This window comes from Anas acuta, chromosome 3 (assembly GCF_963932015.1).
Source record: "Anas acuta chromosome 3, bAnaAcu1.1, whole genome shotgun sequence".
Taxonomy (NCBI): Eukaryota; Metazoa; Chordata; class Aves; order Anseriformes; family Anatidae; genus Anas; species Anas acuta.
Genome location: NC_088981.1, coordinates 47447099 through 47468014, shown reverse-complemented (window position 1 = coordinate 47468014; position 20916 = coordinate 47447099). Strand labels below are relative to the sequence as shown.

The window sequence follows — 20916 nt, the reverse complement described above, 5'->3', positions numbered from 1 at the left end:
AATTTCCCAAACAGTTCCTGAGCAAACAGTTGTCATCCTGGTGCTGCTTCTGTTGTCTTGTAAACAGAAGTTTTAAGTGACTTCGACCAACTGTTTGTAAGTTAGCAACTGCTTTATTTTAGGTCAATGGTTTTACCAACAGCTGCTCCACTGTAAAATTTCCCATTTACTGTAGATTACAAGGGGAAAAATTATAATAAAGAAGGTGAGAATGACACTCCAGTACCTGAGAGCAGTTAAATGCAATGGCAAAGAACCCAGCAGAGTGTCCCAGGGAAAGCAAATGATTTAACTGCTTGGCTGCCTACCTCATTACATGAAGAAATATGCTTTTGCAAGTTTTGCCTTCATCATGTGCTATGTGGAATAGCAAATCCCAGAGTTTCATACAGCAGCTGTTACTATAAATTTACCAAGTATATATACTCTTCATCCTCCTCTGTACTCCCCCCTTATCCCCCCCCCCCCCTTTTTTTTTTTTAATTTCCTTAATCAGGCATCAGCAAAACAGGCATGATTGAATCTGTTTTCTAGCTTTTCCATTACTTATTTATGTATGTCTCCTCTGGGGCTACAGAAGATGGTGGGAGATGTGGGAGAGATTTTGCACATTGCTGTTTCAAGATAGTACTAGTATAAATGGCATTGATATAGCAAAGTATCTTCCCACAGGCACTAATTAAAAAGCCATAAGCTCACATGAGAAGTGTTTGCTTCTATGTCTTTCCTTCAGTGCTCAATGCACTGAAGTTTTTCTCTTTTTTCTCCCTGATTACAGCTACACATTAAAACCTGAGACAATATGAAGGTAGGAGAGAGAAATTTTTAGTACAACCCAGAAAACAAATCTCTCTGTTGTTGCTCTCCTGTGCACACTTTTGTATAATGAGTTATAGCGAAAAATATTCTGACTTATTTTTAGAAATCTAGCTATGCAAGAGCTGATTATTGACAGAAGCATGGGTTCTGAAAACAGATTACTGACTTGACTGCCAGTTTGTTTGTGATGCAATATTAATATTTGGCTATTTTCTGTAAACTGTTAACTCTTTTAGAGTTATCACATTCCCATCACTATCAGAGACTGGTATTATAACGACAAATCATGTATTTTTATGTGAACAGAAAAGGTTAGCCAGATTAAATTCTGACAGTAGAGCAAAAGCAAAATCAGTACAAGCAAATTGAGATGGTTCACTTTACTTGTAAATAAGATGGAGACAGCTGACAGAAAAGAAAATAGGAACAAACAAATGAGACCTCAGAAGCCATAGTCTTTTTTTTTTTTACCGAGAAAGGAATGGGGAAAAAGTGAGAAGAGAGGGCATTTCATTTTTATATAGTCCTATCAGTAGCTAGCTCCTCCAGTGATTTCAAATTGCCTATTGTCTCTTTGTTTATAAACCTTGCCACCAGGTAAAGACATCAAATGCAGAAACCCCAGTTCAGAGGTAAACTCCTCAGTTCCTAACACAGGAGAAAAACAGGTTTTATTACTGAGGAACCAAGGACCTTCTCCTTGCCTTCTTGATGAAAGAGATGGGTAAAGAGTCTAAGCTTAAGGACTGAGCCATAGCCTATAACTCTGCTTTCTACATATCAGTAAGTCTCCTTGGTCTCCATCTCTCAGAAACAATGTAACTAAATTCAATGAAGTGGATTTAATTAATTGATTAACTTTTAGATGAGACTTAAAACAGGAAAGGAACTCTTGCTCATTATTTGTAATGAGATGTCCTATTCTGTTCTTCATAAAAAATAAGCTTTATTCCTATGAGTGGACTTAGCAATGTCAGACTTTTAAAGGGTTAGGTTTTGGTAGAACTTTACTGAGCAAGATGGAGCTCAAGAGTCAACAAACATACTAGAAAAGTGGGGTCAGCTGGCCTGTACCAATTTCCTGATCTTCTGCGTATTGGGCCCATGTTAGGAATTTTAAAGCCCATTCTGGGATATCTACCCTACACTGCTATTGGTGGTGAAGAGGTGTACCATCTGGTTAGGACTTCCGTCCTTTAACCCATAATGGATTTCAAATATTTGAATTTTTAAGTCTTTCTCTCTCGGTGTATGCTTGTATAGACACACAGATACCCACAGTGTAAAACATTTTATTTTCCTTTAGAAATAAAAGCACTGGATAAATGCAAATATTGGGTAAGTTCATTGTTAAGTATTTTATTGCTATTTGCCAGACAGAAAAAAAAAAAAAAAAGTGTTCTTAGATAGAATCATAATATCATAGAATATCCTGAGTTGGAAGGGACCCTTAAGGATCATCAAGTCCAACTCTTGACACCGCGCAGGTCTACCCAAAAGTTCAGACCATGTGACTAAGTGCACAGTCCAATCTCTTCTTAAATTCAGACAGGCTCGGTGCAGTGACCACTTCCCTGGGGAGCCTGTTCCAGTGTGCAACCACCCTCTCTGTGAAGAACCCCCTCCTGATGTCAAGCCTAAATTTCCCCTGCCTCAGCTTAACCCCGTTCCCGCGGGTCCTGTCACTGGTGTTAATGGAGAAAAGGTCTCCTGCCTCTCGACACCCCCTTACGAGGAAGTTGTAGACTGCGATGAGGTCTCCCCTCAGCCTCCTCTCTTCCAGGCTGAACAGGCCCAGTGCCCTCAGCCGTTCCTCGTACGTCTTCCCCTCCAGGCCTTTCACCATCTTCGTAGCCCTCCTCTGGACACTCTCCAACAGTTTCACGTCCTTTTTATACTGTGGTGCCCAGATACATAGATAGAATATGCCCTTAGATACCTAAATCATGAATGGAAGAAATAAAAGATCCTGATGGACAGAAGAGCAGAACTGGTAACACAGAAGGAACAGAGCTAACTTTGGCATTATGGTTGTTTATCTCTTGAGGGAAACCATATGCTCTGAAAGTGATAGGCTTGGTCTGGAGGAGGAAGATAGATACAGAAAGATTACAATACCCTTAACAGATATATTTTGCAGTGGGATTTACTATGTCTTTATGAAGTGTTTTACAGCTGACCCTTCAGCACTGAGGCTGAGGACAATGCTGGCATGAGTCACCAGGGTTAGGAAGCTCAGCTATAACCACCACTGTGGGACAAAGTCCTGCTCTCCTCTGTAATCCATGAGGAACATTTTACTGGCAAACAACAGGCTAGAAAATTAAAATGAATTCCCAAGTCCAAGTGTAGACAGGTGGCAACTTCAAATCTAGGAAGCTAAATTACCATTTTTGTAAATCTCTTTGCATAATTAATGCCAGATTTACTTTTCTCACAAGAGAAATTTTCAACTCCATTCTTGTTACTGGCACCTGAACTGAAAACACTGTGTAACAAACAGGTCAATTTAACCAGCGGGGGCTGTTCTTAACTGTTTCTACAGATTTCTTGCTACAACAGTCACAGAAGTAGTAAGCTGTAGCTTGTGGCTTTATTATGGTGCTGAGCAAGAACTGCAACAAATATTATTATTTTCTGAACCCTATTAGAAGGATACAAAATACAAAATAATGGTTAAATATTTCTACCATAATACAAAGGCAGAAAAGTGTCCCTTCACCCAGAATGGTTTCTAAAGGTGGTGAACAGGAGAGTAAAACTTCTGAAGACTAATTTTTCACAGCAGATTAGTTTTCCCTTCACTTTTATGGACAAGGACATGGTATAACTTCACTCAAGTCAATTAATACAGGTCTGAAGTTTTACTGTAACGTAAAATAGGTGCGAGTGATAGAGAATAAGGCCCTCGGTATTTCATGAACTTTCAAAGCTTTAAATATGTCTGCATTCAGTTACTAAAAACTAGACTGAATGTATTGTGCTAATATTTTTACACTACTTAGTTAATTAACCATGATGGAATACCATATATTTATGTATACATAAAAAGTCCGTGTACAGAAGCACTATGTTTTAAAGCCAAAAAGAAATGTAAAATAATCTGATAAAATAAAAGAGAGACCAATGTTCTTGTTTATTAAACAACCCTATAAACAGGTTGCAAGTCTCTATAACAATGTTCCCCAGCACCCCACAGTGATACTGGTGCCTGATGAAAGCCCTTGGCCAGTGGGACTTCCTGCAGGTACAACTTGCACTGCACTGATCTCGTCTACATCACAGTAAAAACAGACTGTAACTGTAAAATCCTTTGTAATACTTTAGTTGAAGATAAATAAAGTGCTCATTTAAATCTGATTTGCTTATTGACTGCTATTTGTTCAAAAGAGACCATCCTGAAATGATTCTCTCCAAATACTCCTAAGGTAAAATTTTGCTGTGATGAAGACATGGAGATCTTGGTGACAAAGATCAAGAGATCTCTTCCCACATGATCTTCAGGATTTCACATGCCCATTAAACACTCTTCTTGACACACACACAAATTCATCTGTGTTTGCAATGTCCTTCCCTTTTTGAGTTTTGCTTGTGAAGTAAGAGCAGGAGGATAGACAAGGAGTTTCTACTGGTACTCACATTCTTCTTCTCACATGGAAATTTATCACCTAGCAAATTAATCAAAATTTTAGCAACATACCTAAGGCTGACATAAAGTTCTAGTAGACCATAGAATAACTACTTTTTCCACCTTTGTGCTTCCAATTTTTATGCAAACATGAGATTCCTTGTTAATAGGTGTGTTGCCCGCTGCTGAAGTTTAGATGCATATGGAGTACAGCTATGAAAGAATTGAAACTAGGTAAAAAAAAATCCTTGTAATTTCATCTTAAATTTTGGAGACATACTTAATGTAAGTAGGTGATCTTACTCCAGGCATTTCCATGCAAAAGACAGTACCGAAGTGTCAATAGATAAAGTTCAGATTCCATAAATATGAAAGTGTTTTAAGATAAAGCACATAAAAAAATACATAACAGCAAGAATGAATAAAAAAAATGCTTTCCTCTTCCCTCTTTACTATATTTTATTTAGAGGAGAACTATGTTTTTTTATATCATTCCACTAGATTTTGCAGCCATATGGTCAAATGGAGAACACAGTGACTAAGTGATAGACTTCCAGCCTCAACAATCTGCATTTGAAAAGGAGTAGATCCATATGTTTTTCTCCTTTGTGTGTATGTGTGTGTGTGTGTGTGTGTCCTATACCAGTTGCTACACTTGTCTTTTTTGCATAAGATACGCATTTGGGGGAGCACTTTGTACACAGAGCCAGTTGAAATTCCTGGCAGTACAGAAAGGTCAGACTCTACCTATTAAAAAGAGACTATCCCAAATGTTAACCTACTGCCTTAGCTTTCACTGACAGCTTTTGAATTCATGAACGTATCACAACTTAAGAATATTTATGTATAATCAAAGTACATGTAGACCAGTAAGTCTAATACAAATTGTTTTTTTGTAAGCTGGATACATCAATTCACCATAAACTAGTGCCAAGATCATTGCAGTCTAGATTTTTTTTTTATAGGTCTGGTTTCTGAAACTGCTGACTTGTAATGTCAGAAATGTGCAGCAGTGTGAAGCAAGCCTCAATGACATAGAGGATTTGTGATTTTTTCTTTATTTCTGTCTCTATATGACTTAAAATCCTGACAAAGACCAAGTCCTGGCCCTGCTGTTTCTATTGACCATCTCCTTTCTTTAGCTGATAGACCAATAAATACAGGGTCCATCTTTTTTTCTAGTTGTTAGTTGTTCTATGAATTATACCATACTATTTTATTTTATTTTATTTTATTTTATTTTATTTTATTTTATTTTATTTTATTTTATTTTATTTTATTTTATTTTATTTTATTTTATTTTATTTTGTTTTGTTTTATTTTATTTTATATTTTATTTTATACAGGAAATCCTTTCTGCAAAGTAAAAATACCAGACAAGAGGCGAGGCTGTTCATACAATATGCTCTAATAAATGAACTGCATCACTCCTAATTCACTTGATCATAGATGGGTTTAAAAGTTTGGCATAATCAGTAATTTATTATTTGAAGGAGACTCTTTAAAGAGGAGGGAGAAGACAGTACTCAGTTACATTTATACTTATTTGTTTATTGTTTATGGGTCTCACATAAGCTTATTACTGTAAAGGGAATAAAATCAGGCACAGATTTAGCTCACTAGCCACGCTAACCCTTCTTTTTTGAGAGAAGCCCCCAATTCAATTTCTCGCTGGAATGGGTTTTTCACAAATAAGGATAATCCTTCATTTACTGTTTACACACTTGGTTACCTTTTAGCATTCTTCCCTGTCATATCAAGTTCTAAAATTTTATTTAAAATTGCCAGAATTCATTTAAGCATTAGCTGGTTTTATTATAGTTATGGACGAGCTGGCATTCAACAAATTTAGCATTAGCAAAGAATAGTAGTGATTTTATCAGAATATAACAGGACCCATACTCAATTTTTACCTTCATTTTCTTGTGACGTGTTACTGTTCATGCAGAAAAATAGCCAGACAGTACAAAATTAGTATCTGTATTGGCAAAAATAAAATCATTTCTTTTTGACTGCCCCCTCTTCCTCCTTCTCCTTTTGCCTAAGACAGACACACATACTCTCAGGCCCCCGACATCATTTTATCAGAGTGTACATGGTAAAACAGAGGGTAGATAACTCCATGGCCTCTCTGAAGTATACAGAAAGATTCTGCTCACTTCGAACTATGAGATGCAAAAATATCAGATATATTTTAAATAAGAAAGTGACAACATGTCAATTCTCTTTAATGTAATTTACTGTTGTGGTTTTGTCTGGGAGAGAGTTAATTTTCTTTGTAGAGACTGGTATGATGCTGTGTTTTCCATTTTTGCTGAAAATAGTGATGATAACCCCTCAATGTTTCAGCTGTTGCACGGCCATGTTCACACAGAGCCCAGGACTCTTCTGCCAGCGAGGAGGCTGGGGGTGCACCAGGAGCTGGGGGGGACACAGCCAGGACAGCCTAGGCTGGCCAGAGGGATGTCCCATGCCAGGGGGCACCATGCTCAACAATAACAGCTGGGGCAAAGGAGGAGGAAGGGGGAATTTGGGGAGTGATTACATTTGTCCTCCTGAGGACAGTGTGCTGAGCCCTGCTGGCCTGGGAGCAGCTGAACCCCTGCCTGCTGATGGGAAGCAGCGAGTGGATCCCTTGTTTAGTTTGCTTGTGCGCCTGGCTATTGCTTTACCTGGTGAACTGTCCTCCTCTCAACCCATGAGTTCTCACACTTTTACCTTTCTGATTCTCTCCCCCATCCCTGCTGGGAACAGTGAGCAAGTGGCTGGGCAGTGCTGAGCTGCCTGATGAGGCTAAACCTCAACATTTACAAATTGAGAGGTACTAGAAGGAAGCAACAGCAAAACAGAAATTTGAATCAAATTGAAGGAAGTTTTTCATCAGGGAAAAAATACTTTAAATAAAACCAGGCTTTTTTTAAAAAAAAAAGCATAAGGGAACCTTAGTCCAGCTAGTTGATTCTACTTGAAGTAAAAACAAACAAACAAACAAAAAACTACAATTTCTAATTTCCTCTTTAAATCATCACTTTGCCAAAATGCCAATGTCAGCAATCTTAACCTTCATCACCGGACCTGAGTTTTAGGAAACAGCTTTTTACGTTAGCAAAAATTCAGTACTGAGAACTGAAGCTGACAGCAGAATTAAACGTGCAACCTGCTAGCTCCCATTTCTGAAGACAGCTTAGAACTTGAAAAGCCTGGTCCTGCATTGCTCATAATTAGGTTAGCCACATGGGCAGGGTAAAAACAGGTCTAACTTACAATAGCATTAACTGAATAATTATGAATGCATGTTAAGGAACAGCTATCGTAAGGTCAAGACCTACAGGCAAATTAAGGGAAAAATGTGTCTCTTGACATTATTCCAACAGCCCGAGAGTGAGGCAACTTTAATTTTTAAATCCATCTTCGATCTATAATCCTCTACATCACCATCAAGAATTTATGCCTTTTTTTTCTGACATTGTCTTATATCAGAAACACTTGTATTACACCAAATAATGGCAAATAGGTTGCTTAAAATACTAGTCAAAAGGTGAGACTCTAGAAGATAAAATATAACTAATAATATAATAAATAATTATATAACTAATAATATTGCACAATAGAAGTACATTTGCTTACATGAATTCTGGATTTTGTATGTTTTTCCTTTTAAGAATTTCTAATACTGTACAAAATGATGAAGCATTTAAATATTCTTCCTTATTAGTCCAGGATAAATACAACCCTCAACTTTTCATTTTACAATTGACTAAGCTGATTTATATCCTATAAAGCAGATGATACACAAAATTTTACCTTCTGATGGCATCTGACTGTATTATTTTAAATCCATTTGACTTCAAGCCAAAATTAGACTCATGCAGGTAACCAGGCAGTCTGTCAGTTTGGTGTTTGTTTTTACAGTATAGTATGAATTTTCTTCTAACCATATTTAGAAAGAGCTTGGAGGTTTTTGATCTGAGCTAAAGTAAATACATCTACAAATACAGAAAAGATTGAATATTCAAACAAAAGTATTCTCCCACTGTCAAGCACCATATAAAACACCAGGTAAGTCTTGGGTTAAAAACAATCTTTCCTATTTGCCTGAGTTGTTAGTTGAAAAGCAAGCAAGCAATTAGAAATGACTGAAATGAAAAACCTAACTTCAGGGGAATTAATTTCTTCCGTCTGAAACTAAACTTTTAAAATTATGCAAGTCAAAATATGCAGACAGAATATTAACACCTAAGAACATTTGCTAAGAACATACGCTAGGAAGTATTGTTTACATGAAGTCAGTACAAAACTGTACATCCTCTTAGCTGTAAAGGTGTTAGTGTGTTAGCAGATAGCCAAACCACAACCTAAGGGTGGACCAACATATCTAATATATAGTACGACATAGTATGTTATGACATACTATCACTGTTATGGCATAACATGACATACTTCAGGGAAGTATTTTTTGAAATTTTGAGAACATGTCCTACCATCTATGTCATCTATATTGGTAATAGACAAAAAACACCACCCGTGGTTAGTATGATTTTTGCTTTCAAAATTATGGATGTTACTCTCAGCAACACTCCTGTATCAAGATGAGACGTTTTCAGCTGGCAGGCTACACGCAGAGTTAGACAGAAGAAAGCCAGCAAAAACCTCTCTTTATGCTCTTTACTGAAAGGTTAAAAGATGGGTGAAAATGTAGTACCTTATTCTCAAACAGGAAACTTCTGCTTAGCTGAGCTGGCTTTTTTGACAACACAAATCAGATCATAACAGCTGATGAGCATATGTAGATCAAATCTAAGTCAAAATAGCACTCCTACTCTTTTAGCTCATCTTTTATGACACTACACACAGCTATCTCAACCAGAAAGACAGACTTTCCCAGACTACCCAAAAGCCTGTTCCAGTATCACCATTAGTGGATGCAGCAATAAGGAAAGTTAGTATCAGGTGAGTGGTACAGATATGCAAGTTTAGGAACGGCTGACTTGTAGTTTTAAGTATCAGTAAAACTAAAAAGGCAAAGCCTGAACAGGGGGTATGGGTTATACCTTAAGCAAGCCCATAATTGTGATGCCTACAACAGTTGTTATGAAATTTACATTAGTGCCTACAATCTTTAAACTTACATCAGTGCCAGGAATGTCGCCATGTGCTGGGAACTGTCATTATAGTTGCAGTTAGCATTTTGTCCCAATGCAGCGAGTTTAAATGTCAGTATATACAAACAACATAAGGCTTAGAGATTCAGGTATGTAACACTCTTGGCTGAACAGTTTTCAATGTTAAAAAAAAAAAAAAAAAGAGAGAGAGAGAGAGGGAGAGACAGAGATCTCAGTAAGTACAGTTTGTTCTCTGATTGTCTTACAAGATGCAGCCAGAAATGAAAATGTTTCCCTATTTTTTTCCCCACAGATCTAATGCGGTCAGATATTTTATCAAGTCCATTATATTCCATCACTACTAGCTTGAGAACTTGTCATAAACTCACTCCATGCATCTATGTCCAAAATTTGTTCCAACTATGCTGGCATCATTAAAACAATACAGCAGTCTTAGGATGTCTGCAGTTGAACATGTAGTTAAAAAAAAAGCCCACTTATTCCAGGACAAATAATTCTCAAGTGTAACTGTTAGAATCTGTTTAGAGGTAGCTGCGCCCACTCTAGAAAGTAGATCACTTTGCCTATAAAAAAGTAAGCAACTCCTTCTCAGCCAAGGTATTTTCACTTGTCTGAAAAGTCTATGTGCCCCATCTTGACAAAAACATGCTATTTCGCTTAAATTGATAGTATTACACCATTAGACTGATAAAATATTTCTCTACAAATCACTCCATAATACATGTTTCATAGTTACTATAGAGCCCCTACAATTTTCTTCCTGCTTTTCACAAAACCAGTTACACCATTAAGAGTTATACAATAATAAACTCATGCTCAGAACTCTTGCCAAAGATCAGATTCTCCAAATAAAATCTAGGAAACCTACAGATTTTCATGTAAGATTTTTCTTTGTGTAGTTAAAAATGGAAGGAAAAAAAAAAAAAAAGAAAAAGAACACTACCCTCCCAATACAATGACTTCAAAAAAAAAATCATATAAAGATTTGCTATAGCTCTATCAAAAAACAAACAAACAAACAAACAAAAAAACCTTTTATATCCAAGTTATACCACCAAATTCAACTGGACTCTTTTCCACCTAAGAAGCAAGCTGAACAAAAGATGATATCCTCGCTTCTCTTAAGTAAATGTTGTCTTTTGTGCAGCTGATTACAACAGAAAAACATATAAGAATTCTAACAGTTTAAATGTAGATTACTAACTGGTCCACATCACATGTCTCTAAGAACTTATTACCACATTAAGAAAATTTCTCTGAGAAGAAGGGGGAAATTTTCCTTAGTACACTGCATACTTCCATCAGCATGGTTCATTCAAAATAACTGTGATGGTTGTGGTTGCATCTTTTTAGCAATGTTTTACAAGTATTTAGCTCTGAGGAAAGTTTTAACAAGTTAGACTTTAATGACTTCAGATCACAACTCTATTCAATCAAGTATAATCAATATAACTTCAAATTAGCTGATTTACTAGCTTCAAAAGTCTAACTTCCTACTTAGATTATGTTTAAGTACCCTAAACCCTTTTTTATTACCTAATTCAGTCCAAAACAAAGGAAAAACAAACAAACAAACAAACAAAAACCCTCTTACATAAGGAAGAAATGTAAAGGTTTGGCAGGGTTTCTCATAAAATGAGCTAGAATAGAGATTTGTTTATAGTAGAGGTAAACAGTTACTTTAATGTTTTTAATTAATCATCATAATTATCAATAATTAATATCAAAATATAATTAATCATAATTTAGAAATTACAGCAGCTTCTTAAAGGAAATGAAGGCACATGTTTAAGAAAACAGTTTGGTGTTTGCTACTTCTGCTACTGCAGTCTCTTAAGAAAATGTGGTTATTTTTATTTCCTGAGCCAGTTGGTGAATCAGATGCTCCATCATCTTAAAAATTAGGATAAATTACTGACCCTTTAGAATTGTTTAATATTCATCATTATGAAAAATGTTGAAATAATCTAGTGTAAGCAAAATCTCTCTGTACCCACAGCTATCTAAGGAATAATACTGAGAAGACAGAAGTTTGGCTCTACTTTAATAAAGAAAGCAAATTAAGAGCATTATGCACTGGGACATCTGAATCTCAGTGGCAGCTGCCATATTAAAAAATAAAACAAAACAAACAAAAAAGAACTATCATTGTGCAAGTACTATGTTTTTCTCCTGCAATAAATTCCAGGAAGCTATCCCCAGCACATTATGGTCTTACTGAGTAGAAACAGAAGGGGGGACTGTGAAGGATTCACCTACACATACAGTGTAAGGTGTCAACAGAATAAATACAGCTCTAATGTTTTAAATGCTGATGCGTCCATCAGCTGGTATTGAAAAACACTAATTATATCTCCTTTCAACATAAAAAGAGACAAAATTTGAGAGGGGGTCCTTTGTTGGGGAAGGAGTTACTGTATGCAAAAAAATGGCAGTCTTTACACATTGCTAAGACAATGATGGCAGAGCTGCTAACAATCAATATGGTAAAAAGATAAAGATGTAGCCTAAAGATAACCTAGATCACCAGGATAGAAAGAGAGCAATTTCTCTTCCAGTTACATTTCTGCCCTCAAAAACAGCCCCCCAAAACAGCCCAAACTGAAGCTGAATACAGCATATAACATCTCGTGGCACACACATACCCCGCTCCCAGATACCAGATAAATAAATAAATAATAGAAATAGCCTATGACCTATACAAGAATGAAAGAGATAATGTCCACAATCTGCCCTGCATGTATACATGATCCTGTGCCACCTAATGGTACATGCTCTAAATTTTTAGAGATTTCAGCAGGAGTTATGAACTACAGGTCCTATTTATGAAAGGATCCTTGATTACAAATCTGAGAATGGGCAATTTTACACACAAGCAATTCAAATGCAACAAATACTTTGGACAAAAAAAGCCTTAACTCCAAGCCTGGTATTTTTCACTAGTCATAGGTTTTCTGTGATATACTGAAATATGTTTTTGGGGTCACCTCACCATCCTGTACAAATCGCTGAAGAGAGGGTATAAAGACAACAAAGACAGGTTCTTTTCAGAGGTGTCCAGTGACAGTACAAGAGGCAATGGGCACAAACTGAAACATAGGACGTGCTGTCTGAGCATAAGGCAAAACCTTTTCTACTGTGCAGGTGACAGAGCACTGGCACAGGTTGCCCAGAGAAGCTGCGGGGTGTCTTCTTTGGAGATCTTCAGAAGCCACCCGGACATGGGCCTGGGCAGCCTGCCCTGGGTGGCCCTGTTTGAGTAGCAGGTTGGCCCAGGTCTCCTCCAGAGGCCCCTGCCAACACCAGCCAGACCGTGGTTCTGAAATACTAGCAACTGTGAATATAGCCAGACTGAACTGATCACCATCTGTATTCCTAGGCACGCATCTGTCTTCCCCAGCCAGCAGGGTTCATTAGATATTTGATTCAAATACTCATGGAAAAATGTAATCTGAAAGTAAATTTTTAACTGGTTTCCTTTTCATTTATGACTGTTGTCACCCGCACTAGAGAAACCCACTTTAGTCTCCACATTAAAGGGCAGTTTTATTTCACAGCATGGCTTGAAGTGGTACATAACACTGAAATTATTTTCCCTCTTTCCTATAATTGGTATTTTTTTCCATCTTTTAAGACACTTTATAATGTGCAATCTCACTAAAAACACATACCACAATAAGTTGGTAAATACTATAAATCATGCATAGACACCTTAGTTCTTCTAACAGAATTAAAGTGAAAATGTACTTTCTTATCCTATTAAAATGAAAGAAAGACCTGTATGTTATTTTTCCCAAGCAGAAGCAATACTGTTTTGCAAAGTTTACTTTGCATCAAATAATTGTTGTTCCTGTCTTTGTGAATGGATGGAATGACTGTTTTCATAAATTAAGTATGCTTTTATTTTTATTTACTGCATATACAATAATTAAAGAATTGAAATGCAGTCTAGTGAAATCTGTTTTTAGTGGAGAGGAAAAAAAAATGTAGGAAAGGTTTTAAAATCCTTTTGTGATCACTCAGTGCTGAACTTTCCTACTGCTAATCAGTGTCACAGTATCTTAAACAGGCTCTGGGAACAGCCACCCCAAGGCACCACTGGAGCTGGATCTCTTACACACTGTGGCTATTTCCTAGTTTTGCTGTTTGTCACTATGTCAGAGAGTGGATCCATGGAAAGCAGCCATTGTCTTCCTTCCGCACAGTAAAATTGAGAGTTTTAAGAACTCTTTTGTATTGCTTCGGTGGTCTTACTTAGCTTTTATGGGGGTAGAACAAGAAGCAGGTCTCACCCTCAATCAAATATTTAAGAATATCAGTGATAGCATTATTTATTATTTTCTAGAAAAAATGCATACATATAGCCAGACAGCCACGATGACAAAATTTGTAATAATTCTTCAAATGAGAATGTGACTACTTTGGAGGACCAAATGACTGTGCTTAATCAGAATAAAGATCTCATGGAATAGATTGAGGCTGGGAGCACATTGTTTATTAAAGCAATTCCCAGTCAGAGGGGAACAGGACCATAAGTAGAGCTGCTCAAATTTGGTGTAATACAATAGCTTTCTTTGGTGTCCCTTCCTTCCTTCTGCTTGCCCCTTCCTTCCTTTTACTTTATGGGTTAATATGGCCATTATGAACTTTTTTTTTTTTTTTTTTAATGAGAAGATGTAATAGCAATAGCTCTGTAATAACAACTTTCTTCAAAGACATAAAGAAAGCAGATTTTTTTCATGTAGAAATACAGACATTTTTTCTTGTGATATTCATTATTACTAAAAGCAATGAAGACACTGGTTAAGTGACGGCTGAATCAGACTTGCAGTGTCATGTGTTCATTGTTAGGAAAGTTCCACCAGAAATTCTATGTTCTTCCTCATTAAATTTATTTAATGCTCATGTCCTGCTCCAAGTCACTGAAAGTAATAGGAGAACAATAAGGAAGAATAGATAACACAAAACCCTTTTAAGCACAAGACCTATGTATCTACAGTCAAAAATATTAAAAATATTGGTATCCTTGACCAGCTCAACTAGTGATAGATTCTCCTTTGCTATGATGGAAGAAATATCCCCTTCTGAGACAGATTTTGTTATTGGAAACTGCTCAGACTGTCAAATAAGTATGTAAGATAGAGGTTTTGTATCCACTTCAGCATGGGCCTGAACTACAGAAAATACTGCAAGACGGGATTTATTATCATAATGTAGTTCTGCACTAACAGAATAAGAAGTTTTATCATATTTAGCAGGCCTTTCTCTATCAGGTCATGAGATAAACTAGTCCACGCACAAGTACACGTGCCTGTGTGGCTGGTAGGGATAAGGCTCCAAATCAGCCTGATTTCTCTCTGGCATTCTGGCACAGCTGGGCTTGGGCTACACACCAGTGTACAACATCCGTACCTTAAGATGCTCTCTCATTCTCAAAAACTGCTAGTTCACTAGGAAAAAAAAAAAAAAAAAAAAAAGGCTTATGACTAGGTACATTGATTTAACATAGCTAACGCAAAAAGATTTTCTGAATATGTTGAAATCCTGGAAAAAACTCCATGGAAATTCTGGAAAAAGAGCTCTGAGGGCTCTTTTTGTCTGCACTTGTCTTCTCTAAACATTATTAACATCAGTGCCCAGCGGTAGTAGTTGAGATGTCAGAATTGACTTTTTTTTTCATTATTTATTCATAAAATCACTATTTAGTCATAATTATTCATAACATTTTCATTATTTCTATCATGTAGATAAAAATATGTATATGAAATGCATATAATTTCCTGTGTGTACTAGTTTTGTTGGCCAAATACAAGGGAAATGAAGCTATTTTTGTAATCACAGGTTTATTAGCAGGAACTCAATAATAAATCGTTGCTTCAAATTTATTAGTTTGACCAGGGAGCACACATTACAATGAAAACTTTTCCTATGCATAGTATTTCAATAGAAGTATTTTAATGCATATTGTTTCCAACACAGCTAAGAAGTATCGAAAACATTTTTATCCTCACAGCAAGCATGCCATTTTGGAGAGACAAATACATACTTCATCCAGTCTCAGGAATTCAATCTCATATTTAATATCTTCCCAGTCTGTGAATAAGATCAGACTTCATCACATTGCACTCCACAGGGTGGAGCTTATTTTGCAGTTAAGCTTCAAAGGTCAAATTGATTTTTTTTTCTATCCCAGCTTGGCCCTTGTCACTATCTGTCACTCCGTCACAAGAAAATGGACTATTGATGCTAAAGACTCTTCATGACTGGCAGCTCTGAAACAAAACTGTGCCAAATAGACGTCTCTATTAGTCTGTGCACCAGGCTTAAAAGAGAGTAACCAATAAAGTAGGCAGTCTCAGTTGCCCTGTAGGCTGCCCGTAACGTTACCCCAGCAGTGGTAACCATCAGTGGTGAATCAGCAGATGCACGGGCTAGATGATTTTGGAGCTGCTACTTTCCCATTTGTCTTTCAGCCAGCCTCGCTCCAATGCAGTGAGTGGTACTCCTTCCCTCCTCTGTCACTGAGCCAATTCCAGGCAAAGTATGTGATCTATAATGAGCAATGGTGAGAGGCAGTCTACTGTGGAATAGACTTTTGCAATGATATATTAAACAAAGAGATATTTAAAGTAAATTACCTACAGGAACAAAATCACCTTTACCATGGGGACTGTCCCATAAGTGAAAAGCAAATACAGAATTCTATGAAATAAACTTAAAGTCACTGCCTTTTTGTTTTATATTACTGAAAATCTCTGCTAAGCATATATTCATTAAAAAGAAAACACCCTACTTAAACAAATAGTAAAATGGTATTAGGCAGTAAAAAGTCAAAGATAATAACTGTATTAAAGGCCTTTCTCTTCCTAGGTAACATGAAAGTATCAAATTCAAAATACTTTATTTTCAGCTATCAGGACAACCACTTAAACTATGAATGACATGTTAGTCACTGAGGAACTTGATTTTTGAGCTTTTTCCTTGCCAGAGCTATGATGTACAACACAGCCTACTCTGAATGCCATGCTACTGAAATGACAAGCTTTTTACGGTGCCAGAGGAAAAAAAAAAGCTTGTTTTCATTTCCTTATTAGCTTTAAGATGAAAAGCTAAAGATAAAAGTAATATCCATAATATGGCAAAAACAAGAGTAGTTCTCTGGCAGAGATGGTTTAACAAAGGTGTTTAAAAATTGAAGCTCCCCTGAAGCACCAAGGGCAGGGACAGCAGAAGAACTGTGGGCTTCAGCCACTGAATAAAATCCATGTGTGCTTTGGTGACAGCGTGAAGAACTACCAAACACTAACAAGTCCCTGCAGTGGCAATGGCCTCACCAGAGAGCCAGTGCCTAAGCACAGAGACCCAAAGTCCATTTATGGAACTTCAATCCCGATTCTTACCTTGGCTGAATTTTGTATAGTGAAAACAGACTGAGGCAAATGTCATGGTCTTGTGTACCAGGAGTATGTCACAGAGTCAGGTACATTTAAAAAGTGTGCTTTAACTACACAGTTTGGTGTATAACAGTTTGCAAAAACAGGCTTCCCATTGCATTTTCCTTTTCATTACAGAGTTAACAATGCAAATGCTAAAAAAAAAAAAAAAAAAAAAAAAAGTCTAAATGTGACCTTTGTTTTTATTTACTTTATTTTCCTGAAAAGAGGAATACCCTATCTGAATCATGGATACTGAAATAAACTGCAGCACCATATGAATATGAAAATATTATTTTCAAAAGCTTGCAAGCAACAAAATACATGTATATAAACCAGTGTGAAGCTGATAACCAAAATTTTTGAACAATTTGGAGAAAGTTGCTAGCAGGCTTGTAGGTGGTCTACATAAGACTCCCACACTCCAGTCTATCCATACATGATTTTGTGCTTGATTAATTAGAGAAACCAGGGAGAGGTGATACTTTTGCAGTGACTGATGTTTCCTTATAATTAAATCAGTTTGGTATATATCTTCCATAAAGAATCAGGTCATGAAATGTTCATAAAACGCCAACCTAAGTGTCATCTGGAAAATTACAAATTTAATATTTAGATTGATGTCTCTGGTGAAAATAAAAATAGCGGGCTCTTTAATTTCATAGAAAAACAGTATAATAAATTTACTCTGGGCATCATATATTAAAATAATGCTATGCAAATAGGAATGACAGTTAAATAAGGTTTTAGAATAAGACTGTTTAAATGAATAAGTAATATTTTAAAATGTCAGTCAGTCAACACACCATGAAAAAAGAAAGCTCAATTTAATTAGCTTGGTCATTTGTGGCTTAGGTAGAGAAAAGAATTAGCATGTTGAGTAAGTTAAAGCTGCCCAAAGCTTTGTGTGGGTTTTACACAGGTATTCACTTTCATCTCAGTGAAAGAATTACTGTAACAAACGTTGGCTTAGATGGTGCTTTGCTGCTTATGGCACAGGAGAGCTTCTTAAGCAACTTGCTATGCTGCCTGGTAAAGGTCAGGCACAGTTTACTGAGCACTGGATAAAACATATCTTCAAAAAAAAAAACATACAGCTTTTCTGACAAATCTGTAGTATGATACACATGCTTTTTTATAGTTTACCTATGTTCACTTTATGTTGACCAACTTCTCTATAAAAGGGAAATCATAATACCAGTAAAGATGGCAATACCAGTAATGATGTAATGATTACTGGTATTACTAGTAAAGATGATGTCTTATTAGCAATTGCTGGCATAGTCCAGTTGGGACTGGACAAGCAACATAGAGAGTTTGCAGTAATACACTACCTTCTAACTTCCATAATTTTTATTTTTATTTTTAAGTACACAAAGGTCAAGTTTTGATAACATTTTCAGCCTGACTTGCTTACTGTAGACTGTGATGCACTGAAGAAAGCATAGCAGATACAAAGCACCAGCTCAGAGACTATACTTTTGCCTAGCATTAATGCAGAGAGGTTTCTACGTAGTATTGAAAAATAAATGAGGCCTGGTACATATTTCAAGCTTCCCCTGTTGGAATTACTTTCTGTCTCCCTGGAAGATGGACAGCAAGTGAGAAGAAAAAAGGTCACTGGGGCCAGGCACATACTAAATCTGCACCTAATCTTCATAAGCACAGGACTGAGGTACATTGCATGTATTTATAAAACAAACTTACTGTTGCTTAGCACATTCACTACTGTAAGTGTGTCCTTATTGCAAATATTTCACTTCTGAAAGCACTGAGGACTGCCAGCCCAAACTAATGGAACAGTGCACTTACTGTTCTATCTACCTTGCTTCACTGAATTTGAGAGGGAAGGAATGATAACATATTTTCTTTATTTTGGGGAGAAAGTAACAAGAACCTGAACTGCAAATTATTTCTGTAGACATTATTAAAAAAATGAAACAGTCAAAAATTATCATTTGACACTCTCTAAAAGATATTTCCCTTTTCTCTTTTGTACTTTCATACTGAAGTGCCTTATCAAATCTTCCAAAAGCTCTTATTTTTCTTAACCAGTCTTGAAATTAGCAAATGCTTCCACTGCAAGTTTCCAGTGACTTCCTGTTCATACCTAATGTAAAATATGCTAACAGAAAAAAATACGCAGCTGTCATTCAATAGAAATTATCAGCTTGTGCATATTTATTGACACAAATTTGCCCAAAAGAATGTAGATCTGCATACATTCCAGACAATCAGATACTACAAGTTTATTTAGAAACTTGCAATACTGGAACTTTTTATAGTAGTGGTTTTTTTTCTTTCATTTTATTTTTTTATTTTATTTTATTTTTAATAACGAAGTCATGAGGAATTCTTGGGAGACAAAAGGAAGACTACTATTTAGCAAATACTGTAAGAACTTCAAGTTTGTAAATGTATTTAAGTCTACTTAATACAAGAAACATAATGACTCCAAACCAACCATTACAGAACTGAAAGTGATAATTTCCATAAGATTGGACATGCCTAAAGAAGTCACCAAGTCTAGGAAAGGACACATGTTCTGTTCCATCCTTGAAATACACAGAGTTCAAAGACAGCTAGTGATAAAAGCAATCATTCAGCAGCAATGACTGTTTGCATTCAATCTGAACACAGTGTCACCTGTGTTTATATCGTACTGAGTATTATACCAATGGACATGTACATTAAATGCAACTTCTGAATCTTGATTTATACGTGATTTAAGCCTATACTAATCACAAATATTAATTGTGACTTTTCAGAGAAAAACAAAGGTTCTTAGATGTGTTAATTTGAAACATCACAATATGCAACACTTGTAAGCCTCTGAAATAAATTAGAGATATGCAAGTAATACAGAAATAGCACACAGGGCTTGAGAGAGTTTGTTGTTATGGGGTTTTAATTTATATATGTATAAGCATTACTACACTTTATTCTTTCAATGAGATTACAGTAGCTGGGTTTTTTAAGAGTCTCACAGTGCTATTTTGTGTCATGACATAGAAGTACTGGGCTACATCAAGAACATGAAAGTGAAATTAACCCCTTTAAACCACAGCAAAAGGTATACAGTTAAACATGTGTCACAGAAAGCTCCCCAACATCTACAGCATGGTAAGGTTCAGTCTTCCACACAAGCCTAAGCCTTTCACAGAACAAACCTGGCTGATGTACACTGTGATTTATGAGAGAGGAAGGAGTCTTATTCCCCAGTAGCACAGCCAGTGAAATTCAGCACAACAGAGAAAAGAAAAAACGAACAAACAAACAAAACACTCCAGAACTTCACACTACTGTAAATTCAAGTCAAACAACAGTGTCCCATTTTTAGATGCAAACTAAGCCTGACAGTTCTACTAACTTTGTGTCCCACCATAGTAACATTGCTCTGACTTCACATACACTGGCTGAGCTGGAGAGATTAATATTCTCAGCTGCACAGCCACTTAATTCCTCCTTGTCTCATTCCATAACGTTCACAGTCACTGGCACTGAATTCAGGTCTTTCTGTGCTCACAAACACTGATCCAGGCTTTGCATAAGCACCTATAATTCTAACCCTTAAGTATACCCTTAAGTTGTACATATTATGCATACTACCAGGCTAACCATTAGGATTTCAAATATAAAGCCAAGAATGTCTTAACAGGATTGGAGCTACAGTCTGCAATGTTTTCCTTGTGTGTACTGCAAATAGTGGAGATAAGTGAACGAAATCTTCACCAAGCTTTAAATTACAGACATAAATAGCAATAAAAGATTTCAGTAAAAATACATATATACATAGTTACATACATGCAAATGGATATATATATAATATATATAATATAATATATTATATATTATATATATAAAATATATAATTATAATATATATATATATATTATAATATATATAATTTTTA

The 20916-nt window shown here is 36.2% G+C and overlaps 1 protein-coding gene across 2 annotated transcripts in view; it reads right to left on the bottom strand.

Annotated features, from left to right (window-relative positions):
- PRKN (parkin RBR E3 ubiquitin protein ligase) overlaps positions 1–20916 on the bottom strand; it is a 759823-nt gene that overhangs the window by 450258 nt on the left and 288649 nt on the right. The gene's annotated exons all lie outside the window — the stretch shown is intronic.